Source organism: Lygodium microphyllum, chromosome 7 (genome assembly GCF_053477565.2).
Source record: "Lygodium microphyllum isolate KBCC chromosome 7, Lygodium_microphyllum_v1.1.10, whole genome shotgun sequence".
Lineage (NCBI taxonomy): Eukaryota > Viridiplantae > Streptophyta > Polypodiopsida > Schizaeales > Lygodiaceae > Lygodium > Lygodium microphyllum.
In genome coordinates, this window is record NC_141141.1 from 64,700,595 (window position 1) to 64,726,812 (window position 26,218).

Genomic DNA, 26,218 nt, shown 5'->3' on the forward strand with positions numbered 1-26,218 from the left:
ACAAGAAATGAAGTTATACAATCTTCAATGATCTAGGACCTACCAAGAAATTATCAAATACTTGGGGAAAAAACCTAGAAGATATTCATGAGATGTAACTACAATAAAATTTCCTCTTGTAATCCACACTCGGATATATCAAATACAATAAGTTGTTGTTTTAAAAGAGCGCATGCTTATGAGTGGTTAGAGTGTGGCAACGAATACGTGATGGGTCCTAACCCACAGGTTCCAAAATAAAACCCACAGTTTCTTTCGAGATGAGGATATCTCGAGTTCTCTAAGGGGGAGAGGATGTAATAAACCCCCCTATTCACATCCCATAGGACCCCCCCAAAAATAATTAAAATTATTTAAATTTTTTTTCTTTCTCCCACCTATCAACGCCACCAGCTGGCAAGAGGGAGGGGAAGTTGAAGAGGACTACGACGATGATAATGATGATGATGAGGATGAGGGGGAGGCCACAGGGCCAACCCCCCCTAGCCATGTCGGCTCTGTCCGCAGCCACTTGGTGGCTGAGAACCCCCATCGCCATGCACAACGGCAATAGGTGGTCGGTGGGGTAAGACACCACCAGCACCACCACCCCATACCACATTTTCCCCACTTCCCTCCCATTATTAAATCCCCCCATCAGAAGGAAAAACAAAGGAGAAGACACTCGGCATGTTGCTGAGACACAGAGAGAGAGAGAGAGAGAGAGAGAGAGAGAGAAGGTTCTAGAAGGGTCTTTTTCCCCCTCTTTAGAGGAAGATCACACACACCTCCCCTTCCCTTCTATCTGACGAACCTTTCCTCCCATTTACCCCTCTATTGAGCAAGAGGCTACTAAAGTCCTTGCAAGGGGGTTGCACTTCAAGAGAGGAAGATCGAGAATGGCCCCCAAGCGGATAATGTCACGTGCAGATAGCAATCCCACAACCTGAAATAAAGCTTCGAACAAGGGCATCGCTTTAATCCAACTACGGTACTGGATATAAGTAATAAATTTCCAACTTGTTAGATGCTTGCTTTGATTCCTGCATGAGATACATTAGGCCCCGTACTATACCACATGAGAGTAGTTCATTGAAAAGGATCTCAAATATTTGAAAGATTTAGTTTTCAAAATGCATGTATCAAGAGAAGTTAATTCCACCTAGATGTTATGCGATAAATTCGTGCATAGCGTAAATAGCATATAAGGTTCCAAAGTATTGTTGACTCCCCTTTCTTGCAAATAGTAGGTATGTTTTCACCACATCAAAGGTATATGTTGTAGCTTGCACACCTGATGGATTGCACGGTAGGCAGTCTAGTCTAAAATAAATTCATTTTTGAAACTCTAGATTTTTTCCCAAGCTCTTGCTAATATCACGATCTGATAGCTCATGTTTGGTAGATTGGGATCTTGATGATGTGTATAGTTAATACAAACAATGATCATAAGGATTAAAGCTAAGATGCCTTGAGATCCGTCTAATAACTAGTACTTTCATCAATCCAATTCGGGGTTAGGCTAATATACAAACAATAACTCCCAACCTTAAAGCCAAGTAGAGAGCTCAAGGAATAGGAAACCCTAAGTCAAAGGAAAGACCGATACTTTTATACTTATTGGGAAGAAGGTTGGGTTGTCGATCAATGTAAGTGATCAATAGAACTTACATATTGTATAGTTGTATGAGAGCTTAACATCTGCCTTAGCGGAAGGAAGTGAGTGTTAAGTAAAATTTTGCATAGTATCACGCTTAGATCCCAAGGGGGAGAGGGAATATGTGGATGAAAATGTTATCACGTCTATTCTTGCATTGTTTGGAAAAATACAACTGGTTTTGTTGGTTGATTAAATAACATCCTAAATGCTTTTACATTCAAGTGATTGTTGGATTGTCATTTTGATGATTATTCCAAGTGCTTATGATTGATGGTAAATTCATGGCAGGGGTCTATGATGACAAGTGTCCATGGGGATAAAGGAAATTTTTCTTGGAAGATGATATTAGGACTGATTGCATTGACTATGCTTGATTCTTTAAGGAACTTGTTTGTAAAAAGGATGCTTGCTCTGTTTTTATGTCCATGCTATAAATTACGCAAACGAACCTTGTTAAAACTGAAAGGCTTAATTAAGGAAGCTAATTTTAAATGTCACACATAAATGTCGTAGGACCTAATTGAATAACTAAAGAACTCCTATTGAGTGAAGTTGTGTCGCAGTGCGTAGGATTGAAGCTCACCACAAGGGTTTGGCAAGTAAGTTTGACAATATAGATGGAGATGTGTCTTCAAGAGATAAGTAGATTACAATGAATATTTAAAGGTTCAAGAGGTACTTCATGGTCAATCACAAGGGTTTGAGAGAAAAGAATGTATGGGGGTTCAAGAGCTTAGACTCTTGAGATGGTAGAGATAAGAGAAGAATTGAAGGTTTCAAGCCAATTCCTTGAAGATGTTAATAGAGCTTCCAACTGCATGTTCTTAGCAAAGATCACAAGAGTATTATCTCATAAGTTCTAATTCAAATCAATCTTGTTTTCTTAACTGTAAGAGCAATCAAAAAATCAAGTACAATACGCTATCATGTATCATAAACAACTTTGCATCCCATCATTCATACATGAGGCCATAGCATGAATCAACTTTGCATGATTACATTCAATGTAGACTATTAGGGACAAAATCTTATGAGTCAATTACAAGGCTTGTAGGGCAAAGAGAGTTGCTTCAAGAGAGCTTCAAATTGAGTTCTTCATAAGGATAAGTTACCACAACCAAGAAATCAGAGAAAAAGCTCCTCTTAATTCAATTCAAAGCATCTATGAATGATCTACAAACATTTTCCTATCATAGGGGCACATAATACTTACATATTTTGACAAGATGTCTTTTGTAGAGTAAGAAATGAATGTAAGTAAGAAATAAATTAAAAGAACACTGATGTAACTAATTCTCTAAATATGACTGAGGATATCAACCCCAAATTAGCCCACAGAAGAGAAGGGGTTCAAAGAAATAGAAGACATAGATGAATACTCACAGAAAGAAATGAAAAATGTGTAAGAATGATAACAAAGATGAGGCCTGTCAATTTATTCCTGCATTATAAGAAGATAAAACTCTTGTAGAAAAAAACGTGTGTAAAAGACCTTCCTCTATGTTGCTCAGATTGCCAATTTGATACCTCCATTGGCTTCGAAAGGGGGGTAAAATAGCAGGACACCTACCCATAATTAAGCCTGATCACTCTTTCTTCATCTTCCACTTTGGAGTGTTGTTCACTACCTGAAAACAGCAATCGCGCGTCGCATGATTTTCCCAATTTCTCTTTTTACATAAAATCCTCTCAAATTAGCTAAAAGCTACATGCTTTCTTTTACATGTTATCCTAATCTAGAAGTTGTCTATAGTTTTATGGATTTGTACAAGAGATAATATCTAAAATATTAAAAATTGGCTAAAACTTATCCAAAAATCTAATATTTTTGAACCATGGACACTAACACTAATTTCTAAAATGGCATTGGCTTTCTAAATCAATAAGAAAGCCACACTCTGGATTTTTTTTTTCTCGGTGTGCACATAGTGGTACGACATCTACCCCTCCTAACTTGCACATCCTTTGGCATGTGCAAAAGTCTTATAGATTTGCAGTGTCACAAGAAGTATCTTCTACCATGTCAATGTCTTCATCTTATACCTCTTCTTCTTCCTCTATGTCTTCATGTCTTGAATTATATGCAAGTCTTCTAACTCATATGTTGAAATTTCTCTTCATTTGAAGATCTTGATTCTTTTTCCAACTACAGGTATCTTCATGCTTGTCCCATCCAATTCAGCGAATGAATATGTGGCATTTTGATGAATGACCTTTATCACATACGTACCAAACCAACACTTTACCATCTTCCTAGAAGGACTGTATTGATAGTCTAGGCTGCTGTCAAAGACAAGCACCTAATCATTTTCTTGAATTGCTCTTGGCCAAAGTCGATGTCATTTATAAAATCTTCTTTTGTTTTTTAGTCTTTTTGTTTTTAACTTCTTAATGGCTTACTGAACATCTTTAGGCCTTCTTTCTAGTTGCTATATGCATAAAGTCAGCAACTCTTCTCTACTAATGCCTTCCTCCCAAGGTAGAAGACTCCATGTGAGAATAGATTCTTCCATTGGCATAATTGGTTATTGTCCATGCATAATTTCAGTTGGCATATAGCTAGTCACTGTACAATGAGTAGTCTGGTCAGCCCATAATGCAAAAGGTAGCATTTTAGGCTATTCTTTGATATTTCCTCTACAAGACTTTGCTAGAACTTTGAGAATAGGCTGGTGCCCTCTCTTAATTTCCCCATTTTCTTCAGGGTTGTAGGCTGATGTTAAAGCCAACTCAATACCAAATTGAGCAAATAAGTGCTTCATTAGCATCCAACTCTCCTCTATTTGTAGTTACTTTACCCACACAACCACGTCTGCAAAACACTTCAAGAAAAAGACGACAAATAGCTTGAGTGGTCTTGGTTGTTAAGGCTTTGCCTTCAACTTGATTGGTTAGATCCTTTCTTGCAAGCACTAAATATTGTATATTCCATATTCCGGTAGGCATAGTTATAAGATCAATAACCCATCCATAATGTATAGACAAAGGATAAGTTGGTTGTAACCCATCTTGATGCTTGACCATAGAATACATCTGACACACATAACAGGTTTCAACAAAATGTGCTATGTCCCGATACATGTTTTGTCACCAATATTTTTCTTTGACCTTACTAAAGGTTCCCCATATGCCTCTATGGACAACCCACAGGCTTTCATGAAATTCCTTCATTACCTGTTGTTGCAATGTTTTGTTACCTAAAACTTGGACAAACGCTCCTTTCTTCTTCTTTGTGTGCTTTCATAGATGCCCTTCTTTAAGAAAAAAGCCATAATCTTTCCTCAATATGCTTGAAATCTTCATCACTCCAAGACTCCTCTTCTTCATTGTGCTCAAATATTGGCTAATCTTCAGTGAATCTTCTTCATAATCATCATCAAGGAAATGAACTTGAGCAATGTAATGAGCATGGAGGCTTCTATTCGACCACCCTTTTTCCATAGATAAATCTTTGATCTTTGTTGATGTATGTTGATTTACAACAGTACCTTTTCCTGCTCTTACTGTACTTACTGTTATACCATTAAAAAGATCAGCTTCACCTGCAAGATTTAGCTTTGGGTTTGTATATGTTGAAAATGTACTTTCAGCAGCCATGGAATGAAATTCAGAAAGTATAGATTCTTTAGATTCATCTTCTTCCATCAGCTCTTCTTCATTGTCATATCTTACACATAATAACATGTCAGCAACTAGATTTTCCTTTCCTGCAATATGCTTTAATTTGGGGTTGAGAGATTTAATATATGCAATCCATCTTAGCATAGCAATATTGGGTGTAGCGCTATTGGAAATCATGCCCAAGAGTGGAAGACAACCAGTTTCTACCAATATGGAAGCACCTATAAAGTATTCACGATCACACTTTAATGTTGTTACATCTCTCCACAATTCCCTATTTACTTGTGCATACCTTCTTTGACGTTCATTGAGAACCTTTTCTCCAAAACGAATTGCATACCTATTACCTTCAAGGCCTTTTGGCCAATAACCCATCCTATCCCAATGGGACTTGTATCCACAGTAAGGATGATGGGTTGACCATTTGAATAATCACCCCTTTTGAGAGTGGGGGCTGAAATTAACAACTTCTTTAGTTTGCGTATAGTAAATGTATGCTTTTCCCCCCAAGAGAATCTTTGGACTTTTCTTAATAATTGATAAAGATTTTTTACGACATGAGAAAAATGTGGTATCCATACGAGATAGAATACACATGCACCAAGAAATCTTCTCTCCTTTGAGATATTTGTGCTTTTTTCTTGCATCTGTCTTGATTGGTGAAGGTTTACGTCCGTAGGGGTCACACAGATGTCCGACCGCTAGGGCTTCTTCTACTCCAAAAATTGACTTAGCTCCAAAAAGGGCTAGATTACCTCTTCTAGCCTTGTCAAAATCCTGTCACAATCATGAATATGGTTAACTACAAATGTCTTGCAGCCATCTTTATCAAGCTCCTCATTCTTTTTATTGACTTCATATCCCTTGATAGGTACATCATCAAGAAATGGAAGAGTAAGTTGTGGAATAAAGTCCCTTAATACTAAGTTGTGGAATAAAGTCCCTTAATACTTTGTACATGGCATTCATCATATGGGCTACAGAGTTTGTTGCACCTTGTGGTAGAGTGCACATGCAGACCAATCCAAGATATGTCTTTATTGTGGTAATGTCTCGGCTTTCTAATGAAAGTTGAAATTGATCATATCATGAATATAGGTCGCCCATAGAATAAATTGCTCTACTTTCGAAAGCTTCAGCAAACTTGTCAACAATTGGACCCCAACCAACATTTCGGATTGTGACATGCGATTAACAGGATGTAGATCTTGGATGAATCGTAAAGATCCATTTTTCTTGGGTACGGTAAACCATCGATTTGAGTAAGGTGTTGAAGAAGGTTCTAAAATCTTCATTCAGATCTTCTCATTTAGAAGTTCCAATAATTAGGAAAAATGCGCCCTTGGAACAGGAATGGACTTGAGGTTCCAAGGCACATGTGGGACCGTAAAAATTACCATAGGAGCCACAATATTTGGATCCATACAACCTACTTCACTCGGTTGAAATACAAAAGCTTTTTCATGTTTCGTTAGCATTTTCATAAAAAATTTATTTTCAGCTGATGGAAATAAATTTCACCTATTTTGAGCTCTTTTATATTTTTAGATATGAACTTGTGACCAACGTTGGAAGGATCACGAAGACTTGGCTGATTTCCTGCCCTATCAGCCAGCCCTTCACTTTTAGGAGGCAGTGGGACTACCATAGGCTTGACTTTCTTATCCACCGTCTTGTATTTTGTCTCCACTTGTGGTTCAGCCTTGTTGAGTAAACTAATGTCTTCATGCTCAACAAATTCTTGAATTGTTTGATAAAAATCCAATGTACATACTTCTATGGACTAATTTTTAGCGTGATTTTTTGTATGAGCAGCTGCATATATTTCAGCCGATGTGTTAGTAGTAATCAGTCCAAAAAAAATGCCCGAAATATCTTCATTTTCAGCCATCGTGTCATAAGTTTTCAGTTCCCTTTTTAAATGACATAAATATTTTATTTCAACTTTGGTCATGGTTGGAAGAGACATATAATAGCCCATACTATTGGCTATATATACATACAAATTTGTTAGAGATGCAAATTCTGTAGCATAAGGAGGTTCAATATTTTTACATGATGCACTGTCATAGCCTCCTTTTACAACAATGTAGCCCAAAAACCCTTGAATTCTCGGGCATTAGGAGGCACAGGATAGTTACGTAGTCAATCTTTGTTTCGATGATGGTTAACACACATAGTAAGAAATTGGACAACTCATTCATTATCCTTGCTTTGGATTCGAGCATAGGAAGAAGCATCATCAATAGATTTTGTTTCCAAGCAAGCTTCAAAAATGTAATGTTGCCCAAGAATGACAGGGTAACTACAAGAGTCTTGAACAAAAAAGTGAAAATTGTTTTTTATGTCTCCAATAGTTACTTGCATATTAGGACATATAGTATATAACTCTCGAGAAGAGTTGTTTGCATCTCTCATTTGCCAACCTGGATCAATATCTATGGGCCATCCGCCACTTTCATAGAGACTCCTTGCCATAATGTTTATCTTCGAGCCATGATCTAAGAGTGCAATACATGGAATTCCTTTTTCTTCAATTTTGACGACTGTCTCTGCTGTTGCTCTTGCCCAATGCGTATGGGAGTAGTGACTGCTTGGAATGAACCGAGCCTCTTTCTCCTCATGCATGTGCTATAGACAACCTTCTTTTTGAGAGGTGGGCTATCCAACTGGTTTGGACCAACCGACCATTACATTTTCAGCTTTCACTTCTTTAATTTTTGCATTCATGGTTTCTTTATCTTCAGCTTCAATTGCTACAATAAATTCTTTAATCGCTTCAAGATGAATTCCTTGTGAAGTCAGCTTCTCATCATCCTATACAAAAACTCAAAGAACTTGCAAAAAAGCATGCACTGTTTCTTCAGCTTCATCACCAACATATTATCTTTTCCTTTTGATTAAATTAATAATTATATCATAGAATTCATGTTTTGTAATTCCAATAATTTCACCTAAGGTGAATTCAATTTTGCTTCCTAGAATTTGTTCTTCTAGGACTTGTTTGAGATCGGTCCCAGATTGTAGCAGACTGCAATTTGTAGCCGAGCTGCTTGCCTTTCTTCTTTCCTTTGGTCTTCTTTGTTTGTGGTGCATCTTCCATCTCTTGATCTAGGGTTATATTTTCATCAATCTTTGGTTGTTCAGGCGTTTTTCTAGTTACCCATTTCGGAGGGCTAGAAGAGGAAGACCCTGGTTCATCTTCTCTTCTTCTCTTTTCTTCAATCAAGACTTCTTTATGATTGATGTCAGCCAAATGTGCAAAGGCAGAAAAAGAATCTACTGATTCTTTCCAATCAATTATGCTAAACATGCAAAACCTACAACTTGGCGATTTAAGAAAAATTATGCAGCTTTGGGGTTTTGTCGCATATGTATGATGTTCATATGGATTGAAATATGATAAGAAAATCATTCTCAGTAAGATCAATCAATCTAAACTAGGAAATTAGTAAATATCAATAATTATTTATAAAAATTAAAAAAAAATGAAAAATAGATTTTTTGAATCCAAAAAATAAGAAAAAATAATATTTATGTTTGTGAATGTATGGTAGAGCTGAAGAATGAGGTTTAACTCAGCCCTATCTCTATGTTAAAGTGGGGTTTTATTACTTTCATGAAAAAAAATTACATGAAAAGTATGGCTTAAACTACCACTGAATGCATAACTCTAAATAGTAGGGAGAAGGGGCACATTAAGTATTTAAAGTACATTCGATTTTAATATTTTATGATGCATGGAATATAGGATATGATGTTTTCTAAAATTATAAGGATTGAGTAGCACAAGAATGCTTGGTGCTAGCCCTAAGCAACTCCGTAATAGGTAGTGGATTAGAAAAAAGACATCAAAAGAACTATTTTTGCACTCTCACAATGTTGATTGTTAATGAATAAACTTGTTTGAGCACAATAGTCATACACAATTGCATTGCTTGCACCATATGGTATCATCTTGGATACATAATAGCACTTGTTTTATGCATGATGATCTACGATGAGAGTGTAAGGTACCCTAAGCTATAGGGTTAAAGGTTCGGTTCCTTGGGGGATACTTAGTGAGGACTATCTATTATCTCCTAGATCGAACAATAAAAAGAGTGGAGCTTGTTTTGGATGTGTTTCATGTTTTACGGTGCATCTTGGGCCAAGCCCTAAGGTGTAGGAGAGTCGTAGTGGAGCCGCGGTAATTAGTCGAGTGACACTATCTTTGTATGTACTTACATAGTACATATGACACCAATATGTATAGGGACTCCCTCTAAGGAGTGTCGGGAAGTATTATCCATTGGACTACAAATCGAGTACAAATACAAAATTATGTATTCAAGGTTATGATAATATACCCCTTAGATGCTCTTGGTTGTGACGCCATGTGGGGGTGTTTGAGGTGAGTAGTAGAGGCTCGGCTAGTGCCATAGAGCTAGTGTAAGATCCATTTTAGGTTTCGAAAGAGGATCTTCTAGAAGAATTGAGTTTGCTTGGACAAACTAATTTTTTAATAAAAGGTCGTGAGTCAAGAATTTCAAACAATAAAGAAATAACTAGGTGTATATGGACAAGAAAATAACACATTTATCACTTTAAGAAAACAAAAAATAACAAACACTAATTTCATTTGAAAGGTAGAATCCAAGTGGAAACACACAAGCGGAAGCAAGAGCAAAGCAAGAGCTATGGTAAAAAGAGAGAGAGAGAGAGAGAGAGAGAGAGAGAGAGCACCATATGTGGGAATTCCAATAGTCACAATGTGTGACCAAACGTCACTAAAATAATAAAGAATGAAGTGATAGTGATAGGGGCTTGCCACTTGCAGTGCAAGCTATGTCAACTGCTAAATACACTTTATGTTCCTCTAAATTAACTATTAGAGTAGTACTCCAATCATTCTACATGTTGTGGTTGTTAAATTTAATGTTGTCCCTACATTTATGACAATTGTATTTCAATAGTTACCACTTCATTTCTTGTAGCAAAATATGCATTTTCAATGGCAAAATCACCCTCCTCTATCTTTCATCATCCCCTATATCCTCAAAGCATGCTCTTGATAACATGGCAAAATCACCCTCCTCTGTCTTTCATCATCCTCTACATCCTCAAAGCATGCTCTTGATAACATGTCAGCAATTGGGTTGCTACTCCATGCAATAAGTTGTGACTTTATGAAAGCAATCCACCATATCATAGTAATATTGGTAATCATCCCAAATGGTAAGTAATCCATTTCTATAACCATAGGCACACCATGACAGTACTCTCAATCACACTTGAGGGTTGTGCCAACACCCTATAGATTTCTTTTCATCTGTGGAGTTGTAAAATTGGTAATCATCCCAAATGGTAAGTAATCCATTTGTATAACCATAGGCACACCATGACAGTACTCTCAATCACACTTGAGGGTTGTGCCAACTCCCTATAGCTTTCTTTTCATCTGTGGGTATCTTCTTTGCCTCTCATTCAATACCTTTGTACAGATCTAATAGTATACCTATTATCATGTCTAATCCTCAACCCAATGTAGATCGCGTTAGTATCAACTGTAAGGATAATAGGTCTTCCTTCCTTAAAGTTAGTGCAAACTTCAACAACCTCTTCAACTTCTTCATACCTTTACTATGCATATTTTCCCAATGGAGCTTCTGTGCTTCCATTAATAATTGATAGAGATCATAAGTCCCATGTGAAAGTAAGGAATCCATATGAAATTAAAAAACACATGCACCTAAAAGCCTCTTGGCCTCTGATACACTAGAGTAAGTATTCCATAGCCTATTGATACCATCAAATTTTTCCAATGATGAAGGATTTCTAGCATAGAGTCCACACATACATCCTGCAATCAACATTTTCTCAATATCAAATACAAATTTTTGACTTGATAGAGTTAAACGTGCATTCTCTAACTGAGCCAAAATCTTCCCATAATTAGCATCATGCCTAGTAAAACAAACAACATGCAACCATTTTTATCCAACTCATTCTTCTCTTCCACTCTACACCCCTTAATTGGCACATCATGAAGAAATAGCACATAGTAAGTTGAGGTGTATAGTCTCTCAAAACCTTATTCATTGCATTCATCATGTGGGCTCTAGAGTTTGCAGGTCTTTGTGGAAGGATACACATCTAAACTAATTCCAATTGCATCTTCATGGTATTGATATCTCCACTTTCCACTACCAACTAAAACTAATCATAGCCTAAGTACGAATCCCCCAATGAATAAATAACTCTTCTAGCAAATGCCTCTACAAACTCATCTATTGTATGTCCTACAACAACATTTTGTATTGTTACTTTGTTGATTGGCTACATATCTTGAATGAACCACAATGCACCTTTTTTCTTGGGCATAGTAAACCAATGTTTTGAATATGGAGCTAAGGATGGCTCAAAAATATTAATCCTGATCTTCTCAATTAACAACCCCATCAGCTTACGCAAGTAAGCTCGAGTCATGAGAATTAGCCTTAAATTCCATGGAACATGCAGATCTATAAAAATCACCATTGGGGCCACAACATTTAAGTCAACACAACCAATTTTAGTAAGCTAAAATGCAACAAAAGCTTTCTGATGCTTTGATAACATCTTTATAAAACAATCCCACATTGTTCGAAGAGAAGCCCATCACATCCAATCATCAATTCTTTCAATGTCTATGTGGTAAACTTATGTCCAACACCCTTGATCTCTTAGACTTGGTTGTTTTGACAATGTATCAAACATTCTATCACTACCAAGGGGTAAAGGCATATCAACCAGCTTAAACTTTTCATCCACTATTTTGTATTTCATCTTTACAAGTGATTTAGCCCATTCTTACTAAAATCTACATTCTTATTGAGAATATTTCTTTTAGATTTCAAACATATCCAAGGTGCATACTTGTACCATATAACTCTTAGCTATATTTTCTAAATTTATTACTATTGTAATTTTAATCATAGTATCTATAAAGATCAGATCAAAGTGCTAGGAAATGCATTCATCTCCATCCATAATACCATATTCTTAAAGCTACTTCCCAGGCTATTTGCTATCCATATATAACTAGCTACAAATACATTTTTTCCTTCACAAGGAGGCAAAAGCATGCTCAACCGACACTACCATAGCCTCCCATTACACAATGCCTTCTAAAACCCTTAAATTCTTTTGCATTCAACTATAATAGATAATCTTTTAGAGTACCTCTATTCTATACATGATTGGCACACATGATCATGAGTTTTACTACTCTTCTGACATCGCTCCTCCTAACAAAAGTATATGTACAACCATCATTAAGAATTGTACTGCTCTTCTGCCATGTCTCCTCCTAACACAAGTATATGTAGAACCATCATCAAGAACTTTGGTCTCCATTCTCACAATTGTGATGTATGGTTATCCCAACATAACTAGATAACGTCATGTATCCTACATTAAAAAATATTCGCCATCTTGTATATCCCCAATAGTCACTTGGACATTTGAGCATACAACATAAATCTCTCCAGTGGAGTTATTTGTGGCTCACATTCTCTACCCCATTCTCTACATGTCATGACCGTTATTTCGGACCCCTGATCGAGTAATGCATGGAGTCTCTCTCTCCCCAATTTTCACAATAGTCTCTATAGTACCTCTATGCCCAATGCATGTACGATAGTGATATCTAGGAATGAAACCAAAAGTCTCAATCTCAGTAGACTGTATTTGCATAATATCCCCATTAATAGTGCTACTACGAACAACATTTTCAGCCACCACCAATCCATTGATTTTCACACCCTTATTTTACCCATTTGCAACTGCACCTATTTCAAAACAACAATGCATTCATGATTTGAATACAAATGTATCCCTGGCAAACCCATCCCATCTTTAATGTGCATTAGTTATTAAGTGGTCTCTGCCAAAAATTTCCTCGTTCTCTTAATAATATCTATGAAAATTCATCATATTATTCATGCATAGTAATCCCTAGCACTTTGCCAAATGTAAACTCCACCTTGCTATTTAGGATCTACTCCTTAAGCACTTTCTTGATCCTAGCCAGCGTAGTCTCAATGTTGGATTGTAAATTATGACCAAGGTACTTACTCTTTTTCTTCCCTTCCTATTTCTTATCCTACATTACATCTTCCATTATGTGTTTAGAAATAACCTTTTCAACCATCTTCTATTGTTCCTCTTTCTATGTGTCATTTTGTTTGAGGTATGTGCTTCATTTTCATCTCTCTTTTTTAAATCTTCCACAACTATATTAGTATTTTGCACTTTTATCAGGTATGCATAAATTGAAATCAATTCCATGAGAGCATCCAAACATATCATGATGTGTATACTCTGACTAGCACTTGATAAATCAACCCTAGAAACCTTCCATTCATTAGAAAATCCAAGGCACAAGTCCAAATTCTAGTCTTAATATTGATACATTTTCCAGGAGATTCCTCAATATGTAAGCCATATATGGCAGCATCTACCATTGCAAATGGATTTCTTGCTACCTATTAGGAATTGCATGGTGAGAGGACTTTCTTGAGTTGATATGTCAAACACACATTGTACACACAAGGGGAAGCTCACTCAAGAGCACAGGAAGAGAGATGGAGGCCAAAATGTTTTCTTACTGGTTTTTTATTTTTCGTTTTACATGCAATACAATGTATACAAAGTATAAATAAGATACAACATAAAGGAAAGTGGCCTACTCTATCAAACAGTGCATAATTGACTATAGTAATCGACTAGTAATATAATTATGCCAACTATAGGTAGGTGCAACAAACTAAATATTATAAATGATAAGCCAGTTGCCATGTGAGAATCATAATGACCACCGATATTCTAAGTATAGATGTGGTTAAGAGTTCAAATCTCTTTTGGTTTGGTTGTGAATCCATCTAACCAGGCACTTCATCATCAACAGTTGCATGTGTTGAGCTTGCCATCTGAACACTCTCCCTCAATCTCAATTATATCTCTACAACTCTAAGTAAGCTTCAAAATTTTCAAACCTTTGCACCGGCCAATGCCTAATGTCACCTACCTGATCTTGTGTGCTAACATATACCAAGTCAATCTCACTTCCAAGTATTTTATGTCTTACAAAGTGGTAATGCATCTCATTCTATTTTATCCTAGCATGGAATACTAGGTTCCTAGCTAGCTATATATTTCTCATGTTATCACAACGAATGACAATTTACTATGCACAAATGGCACACTACAATTGGTTTCTAATTTCTGTAAGTATTGAGCTAGGTCACATGGTGCTCAACATTAAATTATTGATCAAGATAGTCAATCTTATAGTGTTGGTGCATCACCAATTAATCTTTAGAGAAATAAAGAAAATAATTTTGCAATTTTTGTAAAAAATGATGAGAAGCAATGTTGTATTATTGAGTGACAACTCAATTTAGGCCTAATTTTCTTGGCAAGCATTCCCCATAAACTATTTGTAATTTCTCACGAAGTATATATATGTCCTGAATATGGCTATTAGTAATTTCCAAGTATGAAATGTGAGGAACCAAGTTCCCTAGTTTTATGGCCTAGAATTCCCTACTATGTTGTATGGAAAATATGATTCCCTAGTTATATGCTCATTATATGACCTAAAAATCCCTAGTTTAAGATGTGGGAAATTAAATTTCCTAGTTATATGGCCTACAAATCCCTAGTTTAAGATGTGGGGAATAAATTCCCTAGTTATATATAAGGAGTTCATATATGCATATCTAGGATTCCCTAGCATGGAATGTGGGAAAATTAATCCCCTAGTTAGACATAGGTAATCTATATACACGTACTCAAGTGACACCAAATGCACGGATAGAGGCTTGCATGTACATGGCCTCTCTCATTGCTAAGCCTATTATGCAATATGCAAACATCTAGTTAGACTTGATATTAAAGAAGAAATCCATTTGCGATGGAAATGGCGAACATGTTCTTGCTATTATCCACACAAATAAGCGAATACAAGGAACACCAATTGTGAGATACCTTCTCCAAAAGACACCAAAACATGTAACAAATAAGAGCTTCCTCTCTGCTGCTCAAAACACAAATTGAATGGCTGCGTTCTAATCCTCTAGCAAATCATCAAGCTTCTCTTGAAGCTCAGGATCTACTACTTGTAGAAACAATTCAATTTTTTGACTTGCAAGAGCTTGTTGTTTTGTAAGATCTAACTGCTCAAATCGACTTTCTCTTAACAATTATGTAGCTACAAGACCCTTATTGGGTTGTAGCCACAAGACCCGTAAGGTAAAATCTTAGCTCCGACCTCCTAAAATGTTGTTAAACCTGGTAACTAATCCTACCAATATTGGGAGGGTCACAATTTAATCAGCTCTATCTAATGTTGAAAAGTTACCTGACTTATCCGGTCCACCCAGCTATAGACGTTCCATTGTTAGGATCGGAACCTCCCACTTTCCTCGATGGGGTTTGCTTAGTTTTCTAATTGTTAAAGCATACTACCACACTGTTTGGACTTATAAAATCAACTTCCTTTTATTACTCTGTTAAATTGGGTTCATTAAACTCAATCTTTAGCACATAACAAACAATTCAAAAATCAGATACTTTATTTCACCGTCACTCCGCAGAGTGATACAAAAATTGTCTTTCCATAGAAAGACACTATCCATAAGCCTAGGATAGGACCTTCCTATCCCTCAGGATTGGGCTATATGTGATTGCACTCCATCTGTGGTCAACAAGGAATTTACTAGCTTAGAGCCCCTCTAAGCTTCCTTGAGCCTCTGGAGCCATCCTACATAACAGGGGAACTTACTACTTGGCCCTTTGTCCTCTTAGGTGCTCAAGTGATCAAAAACCAAAAACACCTATCTCCCTCACAAGCATAGGACCCCCACTTGCATAGGTGAGTTTTTCCAAAAACACCTACCTCCCTCGGGAGCATAGGATCCCCACCCTCAGGAGGGTTTTTCCACACTTCGTAGAGTGTTTAGGGAGCATTGGGTTGGGGACTCCAATGTCCCAAACCACCACAATCCACAACTTGTGCGGCTATGCAAGCTTGAAATCATAAGAGCCATAAATCATCATTCACAAATCCAAAAGTAGTCATAACCATAAAACATTTGTAACACAATTGTCAATGTATGCGATGCATAGAATCTATCCCCTTCATCAATTTCCTTGTTCCTTCCTAAAAAGCATTTCATAATACTAACATGCTTTTACAAGTTTAAGTTCTTACTAATCATGATCCTTTTCTTATGTACTAACTTGATTATCTCTGTTTGGCCATCCATCGTGATTATGGTTTATAGCCGCAACCTTGGTTTGTTGTGGAATAACCAGTCCTTTGGGTTGAATGGATTCGGGATTAACTTCTGCTTGCACTTCAGTAACGACTACGTCTTCACGTTGGGGAGTTCTCTGAGCATGACCTTGCTTAGCATCTTGAGGTCTCTTGGGAGCCATGGAAGAAGCTTGATGGATTCGAGCAGTGCCTTCATGTAGGGTTAGAGAGAGAGAGAGAGAGAGAGAGAGAGAGAGAGAGAGAGAGAGAGAGAGAGAGAGAGAGAGAGAGAGAGAGAGAGAGGCTGATTACGGTAGTTCATCGCGTCAACAACAACTGAGAGTTTTCTACATGGATTGTTGTGTGTGTGTATGTGTCGTGTGTTACCTCCCTAACATGACACTCTACCCCTGTTTATATAGTAATAGGGGGGGTAAAGAGAGGATGATTGCTTTTTTAGCATTTTTTGATGATGTCATTAATGATAAAAAGAGAACACTTTTCTTTTAGCATTTTTGATGATGTCATTGATGATGTCAGGGAGGGGGACTCTGTTTTTGGCAGTGCAAAGATAAAATTTGACAAATATATGGGTGATGCAGCAACCAAGGCATATACCTTGGCATCTTGGCCTTGACATACTTGGCAACTGGCTACGAAGGCTTCGTTGGCACTATTGGCTGCATGTAAGAAGCTCCCACTAGCTTGTAGGAAAATCTTCCCGGGAGGTCACCCACCCCGGCAGTATTGTCACTTGAGTGCACTTAACTGCCAAGTAACTATCCACTAGGCTTGTTCTTTTTGTTGTTCTATACTACAAACATAGTTTTAATAAGCTAGTTTTAGGAGGATTTTCCAAGTCTTTCTTCCATGAAGTGGCATATAATACCTCATTAATAATAACAATTATCTTCATAAGTAGAGCCAATTTCATAACTAGAGCTAGTTTTTTAAAAATGTGCAACATTAATAACTTTTCTTTGAAATGTATACACACATTGTTTATTAAATAAACTAAGTAATGGGGGCATTACATTCTTCCCTCCTTAGAGAAATCAAGATTTCCTCTTCTCGAGAGAAACTGGGGGTCTTCTTTCATAAGGGTTGCCTCACCGATCCAAGTGGCATCCTCTTTAGGATAATCCTTCCTTATGCTAGGTGTTCTCTTAGGATTCCGCTTCTTAGAGGTTCTCCCTTGTACCTAGAATCATCTTGGGTTGCATTTTCAGAATTCCTTGAGCAAGTACGACTATTGTTTTGTCATTAAGCACATGATCGAGGTTTGGTGCATAAGGTTTCAGTAGGCTTACATGAAATACATTGTGAATCTTGAGATGGGGTGGCAATTTAAGCTTGTAGGCTTGCCTTCCCATTACTTTGATTACTTCATATGGTCAACAGTACCTTGGACTAAGCTTTTTGTATTTTCCCAAGGATCATGAGCTCTTTTCAGGTCTTACCCTTAGAAACACCATGTTACCTTCCTTGAATTTTCTTATGGATCTTTCAAGATCTGCATAGGACTTTTGTTGATCTTGAGCAACTTGGGTGTTATATGGATCAAATTGATTTGTTGATTCATCACTTCAAGCATAGCCTTAGAAGTGTTAGACTTTAATCTCGACTTCTCTATCTTTGGTATGACTGTACCCGACACTTAGCATGTCCAACTTTACACATGCTGACATTCAATAAGTTGGTGTTTAGCTTAGCTGTCTTTGGTGTGAATGGTCCTATTGTGACCTTAAGTTGTCAGTACTCTCTTTAGTTATGTGTTATGGATAATGAAGAAAAATGTGTGAGCTCTCCACTCTTCACTATTGGCTCCAACCCTTCTCTCACTTTCATCATGGTATGAGAGCTATGAATGGGCTCTCTGGAGGATAGCATTGGTGGAGCAGACCCTGAAGCTTGAAGCCAAAGTATGTCTCTTGAAGAAGTAGGCTGCCATTGATCTCATGTGAAAGGTATGCATTTCAATTTGAGTCTCTAGACTATCAGATCTTGTTGGGGGTTGCTCAAGGGATAAAGAACATGTATTAGAGACTATGTATGATGTCATTCATGCTTAGCATGAGCAGCAAAATACAGATGTGGAGCTAGAATTTTTGCACCTACTTTTTTATGGGAAGGATTGGATAGCTTAACTCATCCAATGGTGCACTCTATTGCTCATGAAGGAGGAGCAATGCTATGTAAAGCTTGGAGAAGCTTGTTTGAGCATGGTAAAGTGGATGCTAATCTTCACAACCAAAAGGTCTAAGGTAAAACTATATTTAGATGGATCATGTATTTGAGCTTGGCTGCTATCTATACTTTGTTGGTCCAACCCAAGGCATAGGAAGGGTGGATAGTGCGCTACTACATTTTTGAGCTACATGGTTATGTATAGATCTCAAAATAGGGAGAGACTTGTTGCTAAACTTTTAGGGACAGATACTCTTGAAGCTTGGAAGATATCTGACATGTACAATGAACTCTTTTGAAGCATAGACATACTTGGCAAGGTACAAGTGTTATGTCTCATGCTTTTGAGCTTGGGTTTGGAGTGTCAATTACTCAAATTTGAAGGGAATAATAGAAAAAAAATTGTCCAGAAGTTTCCAATACTACTATTGGGCATTGTTTGGTCCACAAATGCCTTTGGAATGATGCATATGATCATCAAGAATGCTTGGTAAATGTATGTGCAACACCACACCTCGACATGACCAAAAGGGATTAAAACTTCAGTTCTCGAATGAATTTACAGATTTGAAAATTATAGGCTAAAATTTTAAATTGAATGTATAACAATTATCACTTGAAGGTTAAAGCATTTTGACATTCACTTGTACCCGTAAGACTTGAGTCATGCCATTGGAGCTATAGGTGTGTTGTGGATACTGTGAGCATTAAATGCCTAAAATTTGGACTAATGTACTACTAGTTATAGTAGGGTATTGACTATTTTTATTAGTTGGAAGGATATTTAGCTTCCATATATGATGTACATGCACTGCAGTGTGCCCAATTGGACATGTATGGATACCTGCATGTAATAGCATCTGTCTGAGATGTCTTGGGGCTGTTTGAGGCACATACACTCTATTGTTTGGTTGGAAGAGAAGCTGTTGGTCACTATCATTTGATGCTTACATATTTCTTTTCTGTACATGAACAATCTACTCGATTACATGTTGGTTATGCAGTGAATGCAGTCTATATATGCAGGAGGCTACAATACCTAAGTGATTGCCAAACTGACAAGAGGTGAATGTACCATTGATTTTGGACTGAAACAGTACTTGTCTGAGCAAAGGGTGTGCTGAAAACTGTCATAAAAAGTTGTAGGCTGAAAGTGAACTGTCAAAAAGATTTGGTTTGCATGTAGCCAGGAAAGGTTTACACTATGGAAAATATTGAGAGGACAAACAATATTACCCAGATTGTGGGGGAAAAGCTTGGCAGCAACAATTATGCCATATGGAAGTTTTGTATGGAGAAATTCTTGATAGGGAAAGGCTAGTGGGAGCTAGTGACTGGAGCTAAGATTGAGCCCAAGATGCCTATAGGTGACAGGCATCCAACACAAGACCAGCTGTGAGCTCATCGAGCATGGACAAAGAGAGCACGCAGGGCTTTGCACTGGCTGTCCCTATGTATATCAAATGCCATGGTAATGCAGATAATGAATTGCAGCTCTCCTAAGGATGTGTGGGAAATTTTAACCAGGTATTATGGCACCACTACAAGTTCCAGGAAGATACAGTTAAAGCATAAATTTAACAACATGGAGAGAAAGGGCAAGTCCATACAGGACTATGTGATAGAGATCAAGACCATTGTGGATCAGCTAGCATCTATTGGTACTTAGGTTGAAAATGAAGATATGGTTGCTGTGACTTTGAATGGCTTGGGTCCAGAGTATAAGTCTTTTGATACTTCAGTGTCTGTGGGGGCTGAAATGCTGGATTTCAATGAGCTGGTTGCATTGCATATCCATGAGGAGGTTAAACTTGGCTTGGGTACAGGCTCTAGTAGCACAAAAAGCAAGGATGCAATCTTTTATTTCAATCAATGCCAGCATGGTAGCCATGGTGGAGGCTATGGTTCTGGAAGAGGAGACCAGAAAAATGCATCCTATGGCAATAATAACTAGCAGGGATCAAATGCAAGAGGAGGTGGAAACTTCAGAGGCAGGGGGAGATCTAGCTCTCGTGGTAGAGGCTCTTGGCATCAGCAGCAGTTGCCCATCTAACAATTCGAATAAGGATAAGGATTGTCATTACTGCAAAAAGTATGGTCATATTCCAAAGGATTGTTGGAAGAAGCAGAACAATCAAAAGGGCAAACAACATGGACACTTTGGTTTCGTCCAATCAGGCAACTGATGCTTCAAGAGATAGACTATTTGCCATGTAGTATGTGAAAGACAAGGTTGCTGAAAAATCCATTGATGATGTAGTTTGGTACATTGATTCAAGGGAATTGAATCACTTGACCCCTCATGGTGATTGGTTCACTGACATGGTAGCTGAGAGAAATGGCTATGTATGCATAGGTGATGACACGTAGCATAGCATTGAGCATAAAGGCAAACTTGCCCCTTGTGATTCATGATGGCGAGAAGAAGGACTTACATGATGTACTACATGTCCCATCTATTACAAAGAACTTATTGTCTGTGGGCCAAATGACCAAGCATAACTTGCGGGTTAGGTTCAATAAGCATGGGTGCTTTATTGAAGAATTTGGCAATGGATGCAAGTTGATTGCTCGTGGTCACAAGAATGGCAGGATGTTTACTCTTGATGCCACTTTGCCAGAGTTGAATTTAGCTATGTTTGCCCATGGTTCTAGCACTATTAGAGATTTGGAAATTTGGCATAATAGAGTGGGGCATGTTAACTTGCAGAGGCTGCAAATGATGCAGAAAAAACAGCTTGTTGCAGGTTTACCCAAGTTTGCATATTTATGACATTGGTCATGTTTGCAATGCTTGCTAGTTTGATAAATAGGCTCGTTTGCCATTTTTCAAGCATGTAAGGCAGAGCACATGTCCATTGCAGTTATTGCATTCTGATGTCTGGGGGTCAGCCCATAATGCATCTATGGGAGGCTCCAGGTACTATGTGACATTTATTGATGATTACAGACGCTATACTTGGATGTATATACTGAAGTAAAAAGATGAAGTGCTAGCTATTTTTCAGTAGTTTAAGAAGCAAGTAAAGAAAGAGTTTGACTACTATATCTCTTGCTTAAGATCAGACAGCGGTGGTGAGTATGTGCCAAATGTTGTTGATAGTTTTTTGGCTGAAAATGGCATATGTAGGAAACTTATCTACAGCTATACTCCACAGCAAAATGGAGTGGTAGAACGTAAGAATAGGGTGTTGATGGAAGCTACTCGTGCGATGAAGGATAAGAAGAGTATGCCATTGTATTATTGGGTAGAGGTTGTTATGACAGCCACCTACATTCTTAACAAGACTCGCACTATAGGTATTCATGATGTGACACCTTTTAGAGGCTGTATGGCTACAAGGTAGATATAAGTCACATGAAGGTATTTGGTTGCATGTCTTATGTGCATATCCCCGATTAGAAGAGGAGGAAGCTGGATCCTAAAGCACATAAATGTGTCTTTCTTGGACATTCGCAAGAGAAGAAGGCATACAAATGCTATGATCCCTCTACATGTGAGACACTTGTGAGTAGGGATGTGATTTTTTATGAGATGGCCTCTTGGTATGCATCATCTACAATATGCCTTCTACATAGGTGTCTATAGTTGATTTGCAGTAGAGTATTGCATTGTCAGGTCCTACAGTGACATGTTTCTTCTCTTGTGTCTCCTTGGACAAGTAGATTAAGGAGGACTATAACACCATCCACGGATGACATTATATCAGTGAGGGGAAGACATGATGTATTGGACAGCAAAGGGAAGGAAAAAGCCTTTGAGGATGCATTTGATTTGATGACACCTAGTATCATGACTTCAAGCTATGACTCTGTTGGCACTTTAGATACTGAGCTTGGAATTTTGACTGTCTATATGCCTGGCACGAGGCACAACAGGTACATTTTGCCTCATGAGAGAGGGGAATCAAGCAGTGCACCACAGCTTAGATGCTTGTAGAGAGTCAGGTACCTTGTTGACAGGTTGACTTACAGTGGTTACTCTGCAAAGCACTATGCTTATATGATAAAGGTGATGGAGATTAAAGAACCAAGTACATATGCTGAAGTAGTAAAAGATGAGCATTGGATGCCTTGGCTCAAAATGCAACATGGGATCTTGTGCCACTACCTGTAGGGAAAAAGACCATTGGCTGCAAATGGGTCTACAAGATCAAATGCAAGTCGGATGGTAGTGTTGAAAGGTACAAAGCCAAGCTGGTTGCTAAGGGATATGCTCAACATTACAGACTTGATTATGAGGAAACATTCAGCCCTATTGCCAAGATGGCAACTATACGCACAATGATTTCATTGGTTGCTGCTAAAGGCTATAAATTGTAGCAGATGGACGTTAAGAATGAATTTCTTAATGGTGACTTGGTAGAGGATGTCTACATGGATCAACCCAAAGGGTATGTTCACCCTGATTTTTAGCATTATGTGTGCAAGCTGAAAAATTTATTGTATGGGCTAAAGTAGGATTCGAGAGCCTGGCATGCAAGGATCAGTAACTACTTATAGAGCTTTGGATTTATTATGGGCAAAGCTGATCACAGCCTATTTATGAAAAAAAACCGTAGTGCTGGTCATATATGTGGATGATTTGATAATTACTAGGGATGATGACTTGGGCATACAGCATGTTATGGAAATGCTAAAATCAGAATTTGACATGAAAGACTTAGGTGATTTGAAGTATTTCTTGGACTGAGGTGGTCAAAGCTGAAAATGGTTTATTGTTGATGTAGAAGCACTATGCCATGGAAATTCTAAAGAAGTATGGCATGGCTGAATGCGAGCCATTGGATACAGCTCATGAGCAAAATGTCAAGCTAGACATGAGTACTGGAGCTAAAATTGAGGATGTAACTACGTAGAGGTAGATGGTTGGAAGTTTGATCTACTTGACCATCACTAGGCCTGACTTGAGGTATGTTGTAGGACTCATAAGCTAGTTCATGTAGAAGCCCAGAAATTTGCATTTGGATGCTATTAGACATATTATGAGATATGTTAAGTCCATTGTAGATTATAAGCTATTCTATGTGAGAGATAAGCCCTTGAAATTGGTTGGATACATGGATGCAGATTGGGCAGGATGCTTATATGACCGTAGATCTACAAGTGGCTATACTTTTGGCTTCGGAAGCAGAATGATCAGCTGGAGCAGCAAGAAGTAACCTATAGTTTCTTTGTCAAGTATTAAGGTTGAGTACAGGGGTGCTGCATTGGCAGCACGTGAGATTGCATGGGTGCTCAAGCTTATGACTGATTTGGACATATAGGAGGATGCTCCAGTGACTTTACTATATGAAAATATTAGTAGTGTACTCCTGGCTACAAACTAGTATACCGTGATAGGACTAAACACATTGAGGTACACTATCACTTCATCAAAGAGATGGTTCTTGCAAGGAGATTTGATGTCATGCATGTGAAGACTGATGAACAGGTTGCGGATATCTTTACCAAGTCTTTGGGTAAAGATAAGTTCAGTGTTTTCAGACATCTACTTGGTGTATAGATGCTATCTTGAGCTTGATGGGGAGTGTTAAACTTCAAGCTCGACTTCTCTATCTTTGGTATGACTATACCCAACAATTAGCATGTCCAACTATACACATGCTAACATTGAATAAGTCGGTGTTTAGCTTAGCTATCTTTGGTGTGAATGGTCTTGTTGTGACCTTAGGTTGTCAGTACTCTCTTTAGTTATGTGTTATTGATAATGAAGAAAAGTGTGTGAGCTCTTTGCTCTTCACTATTGGCTCCAACCCTTCTCTCACTTTCATCAAGAAGCCTCTACCTTAAGAGTGGGATCTGAGAAGTTGAGAGGTGTATGACATTCTTGCCCATACAAGGCTTGAAATGGTGACATCTTGATTGTTTGTTGAAAGGCAATGTTATAGGCAAACTCTAGCAAAGGTAAATGTTCAATCCACCATTTTGGTTCTTTTCCACATTAAAACCTTAGAATATCTTCAACAGTCTAGTTCACCCTCTTAGTTTGGCCATCAGTTTGAGGATGATAAGCAATATTGAAGCATAGCTACATTCCAAACACTTGGAATAGGCAAGTCCAAAACTTAGAGATGAACATGGAGTCTTGGTCGCTGATTATGCTCTTTGGCAATCCATGTAACCTAAATACTTCTTTGATAAAAACTAAAGCAATGTCAGATGACTTATAGGTTGTTATGACTCGGATTAAGTGTGCAAATTTTGTCAATCTATCAACCACTACCATGATGGAGTCATATCCACTAGCAGCAGTAGATAATCCAACAACAAAGACTATACTTATTGAGTTCCATTTCATTTTTGGAATGTCCAAGGGTTGTAACTCTCCAAGCATCTTGATTCTTTTTGCCTTGACTCTTTGACAAGTCAAGCACTAAGTTACATACTTTAATACATCCCTTTTTAATCCTGGCCAGTGATAGATCTTATGAATTGCATTGAGTATCTTGGCATACCCTGGATGTCCTGTAGTGGGACTGTCATGTGCTTCCCATAAGATCTTGGCCTTCACTTCTAAACTTTTTGGGACACAAAGGCAGTCATGGTAATATAGACAACCATTACTAGCACGATAATCTTTAATCTTAGACATTTCTTTGTCAAATCTTTCTCCTTGAAGTACCTTAGCCATGAGTCCTTCATATTCCTTATCCTGAGAAATAGCTTGGCATACAAGCTCAAGTATAGGGTTATCACGTATGGATACGGTTCTTATGCTTCAAACTTCTACAACACTGTTAAGAAAGGATTTTTGGCTTAATGCATCTGCAATAACATTGTCCTTCCTTAGACGATATTTGATTTCAAACTCTTGCAGTATCTCTATCCATCTTCTTTGCCTCATGTTTAGGTCAACTTGGGTGAAGATCCACTTAAGACTTTTATGATCTGTCATAGTTGGACTCATAGGGTTTCAATTTTCTAGAAGTATAGAGCACTAATCTTCCTTCTTGTACTAGTACCCCACCAATTGCAAGTCCAATTGCATCAGTGATCACCTGAAATGGTTAACTGAAGTCAAGGAGTTTTAATACAGGTGTAGTGGTTACAACTTCTTTAAGCTTATCAAAGCTTTCTTGATGGTCAATGGCCCAAATGATTACTGTATTTTTCTTCAAAATATTTGTCAAGGGTGCAACAATGAGGGAATAATCCTTGATGAAGATTCGGTACCATCCTACCACTCCCAAAAATCCTTGGATTTCTTTTATTGTCTTAGGTATTGGCCATTCTAGGATATATTTTACTTTGGTAGAGTCTATAGAGATTCCATTAGCGGAAACAATGTATCCAAGATAGTCAATCCTATTAGTGAGAAATACACATTTACTCATCTTGGCATAGAGATTATTTTCACGGAGTGTTACTAGGGCAATCTTTAAGTCACCTTCATGTTCCTCTATTGATTTGGAGTATACTAGTATATTGTCAAATAATACTAGTGCATACCCAAATCATCCAATAAGTTTTTCAACCATACCACCTCA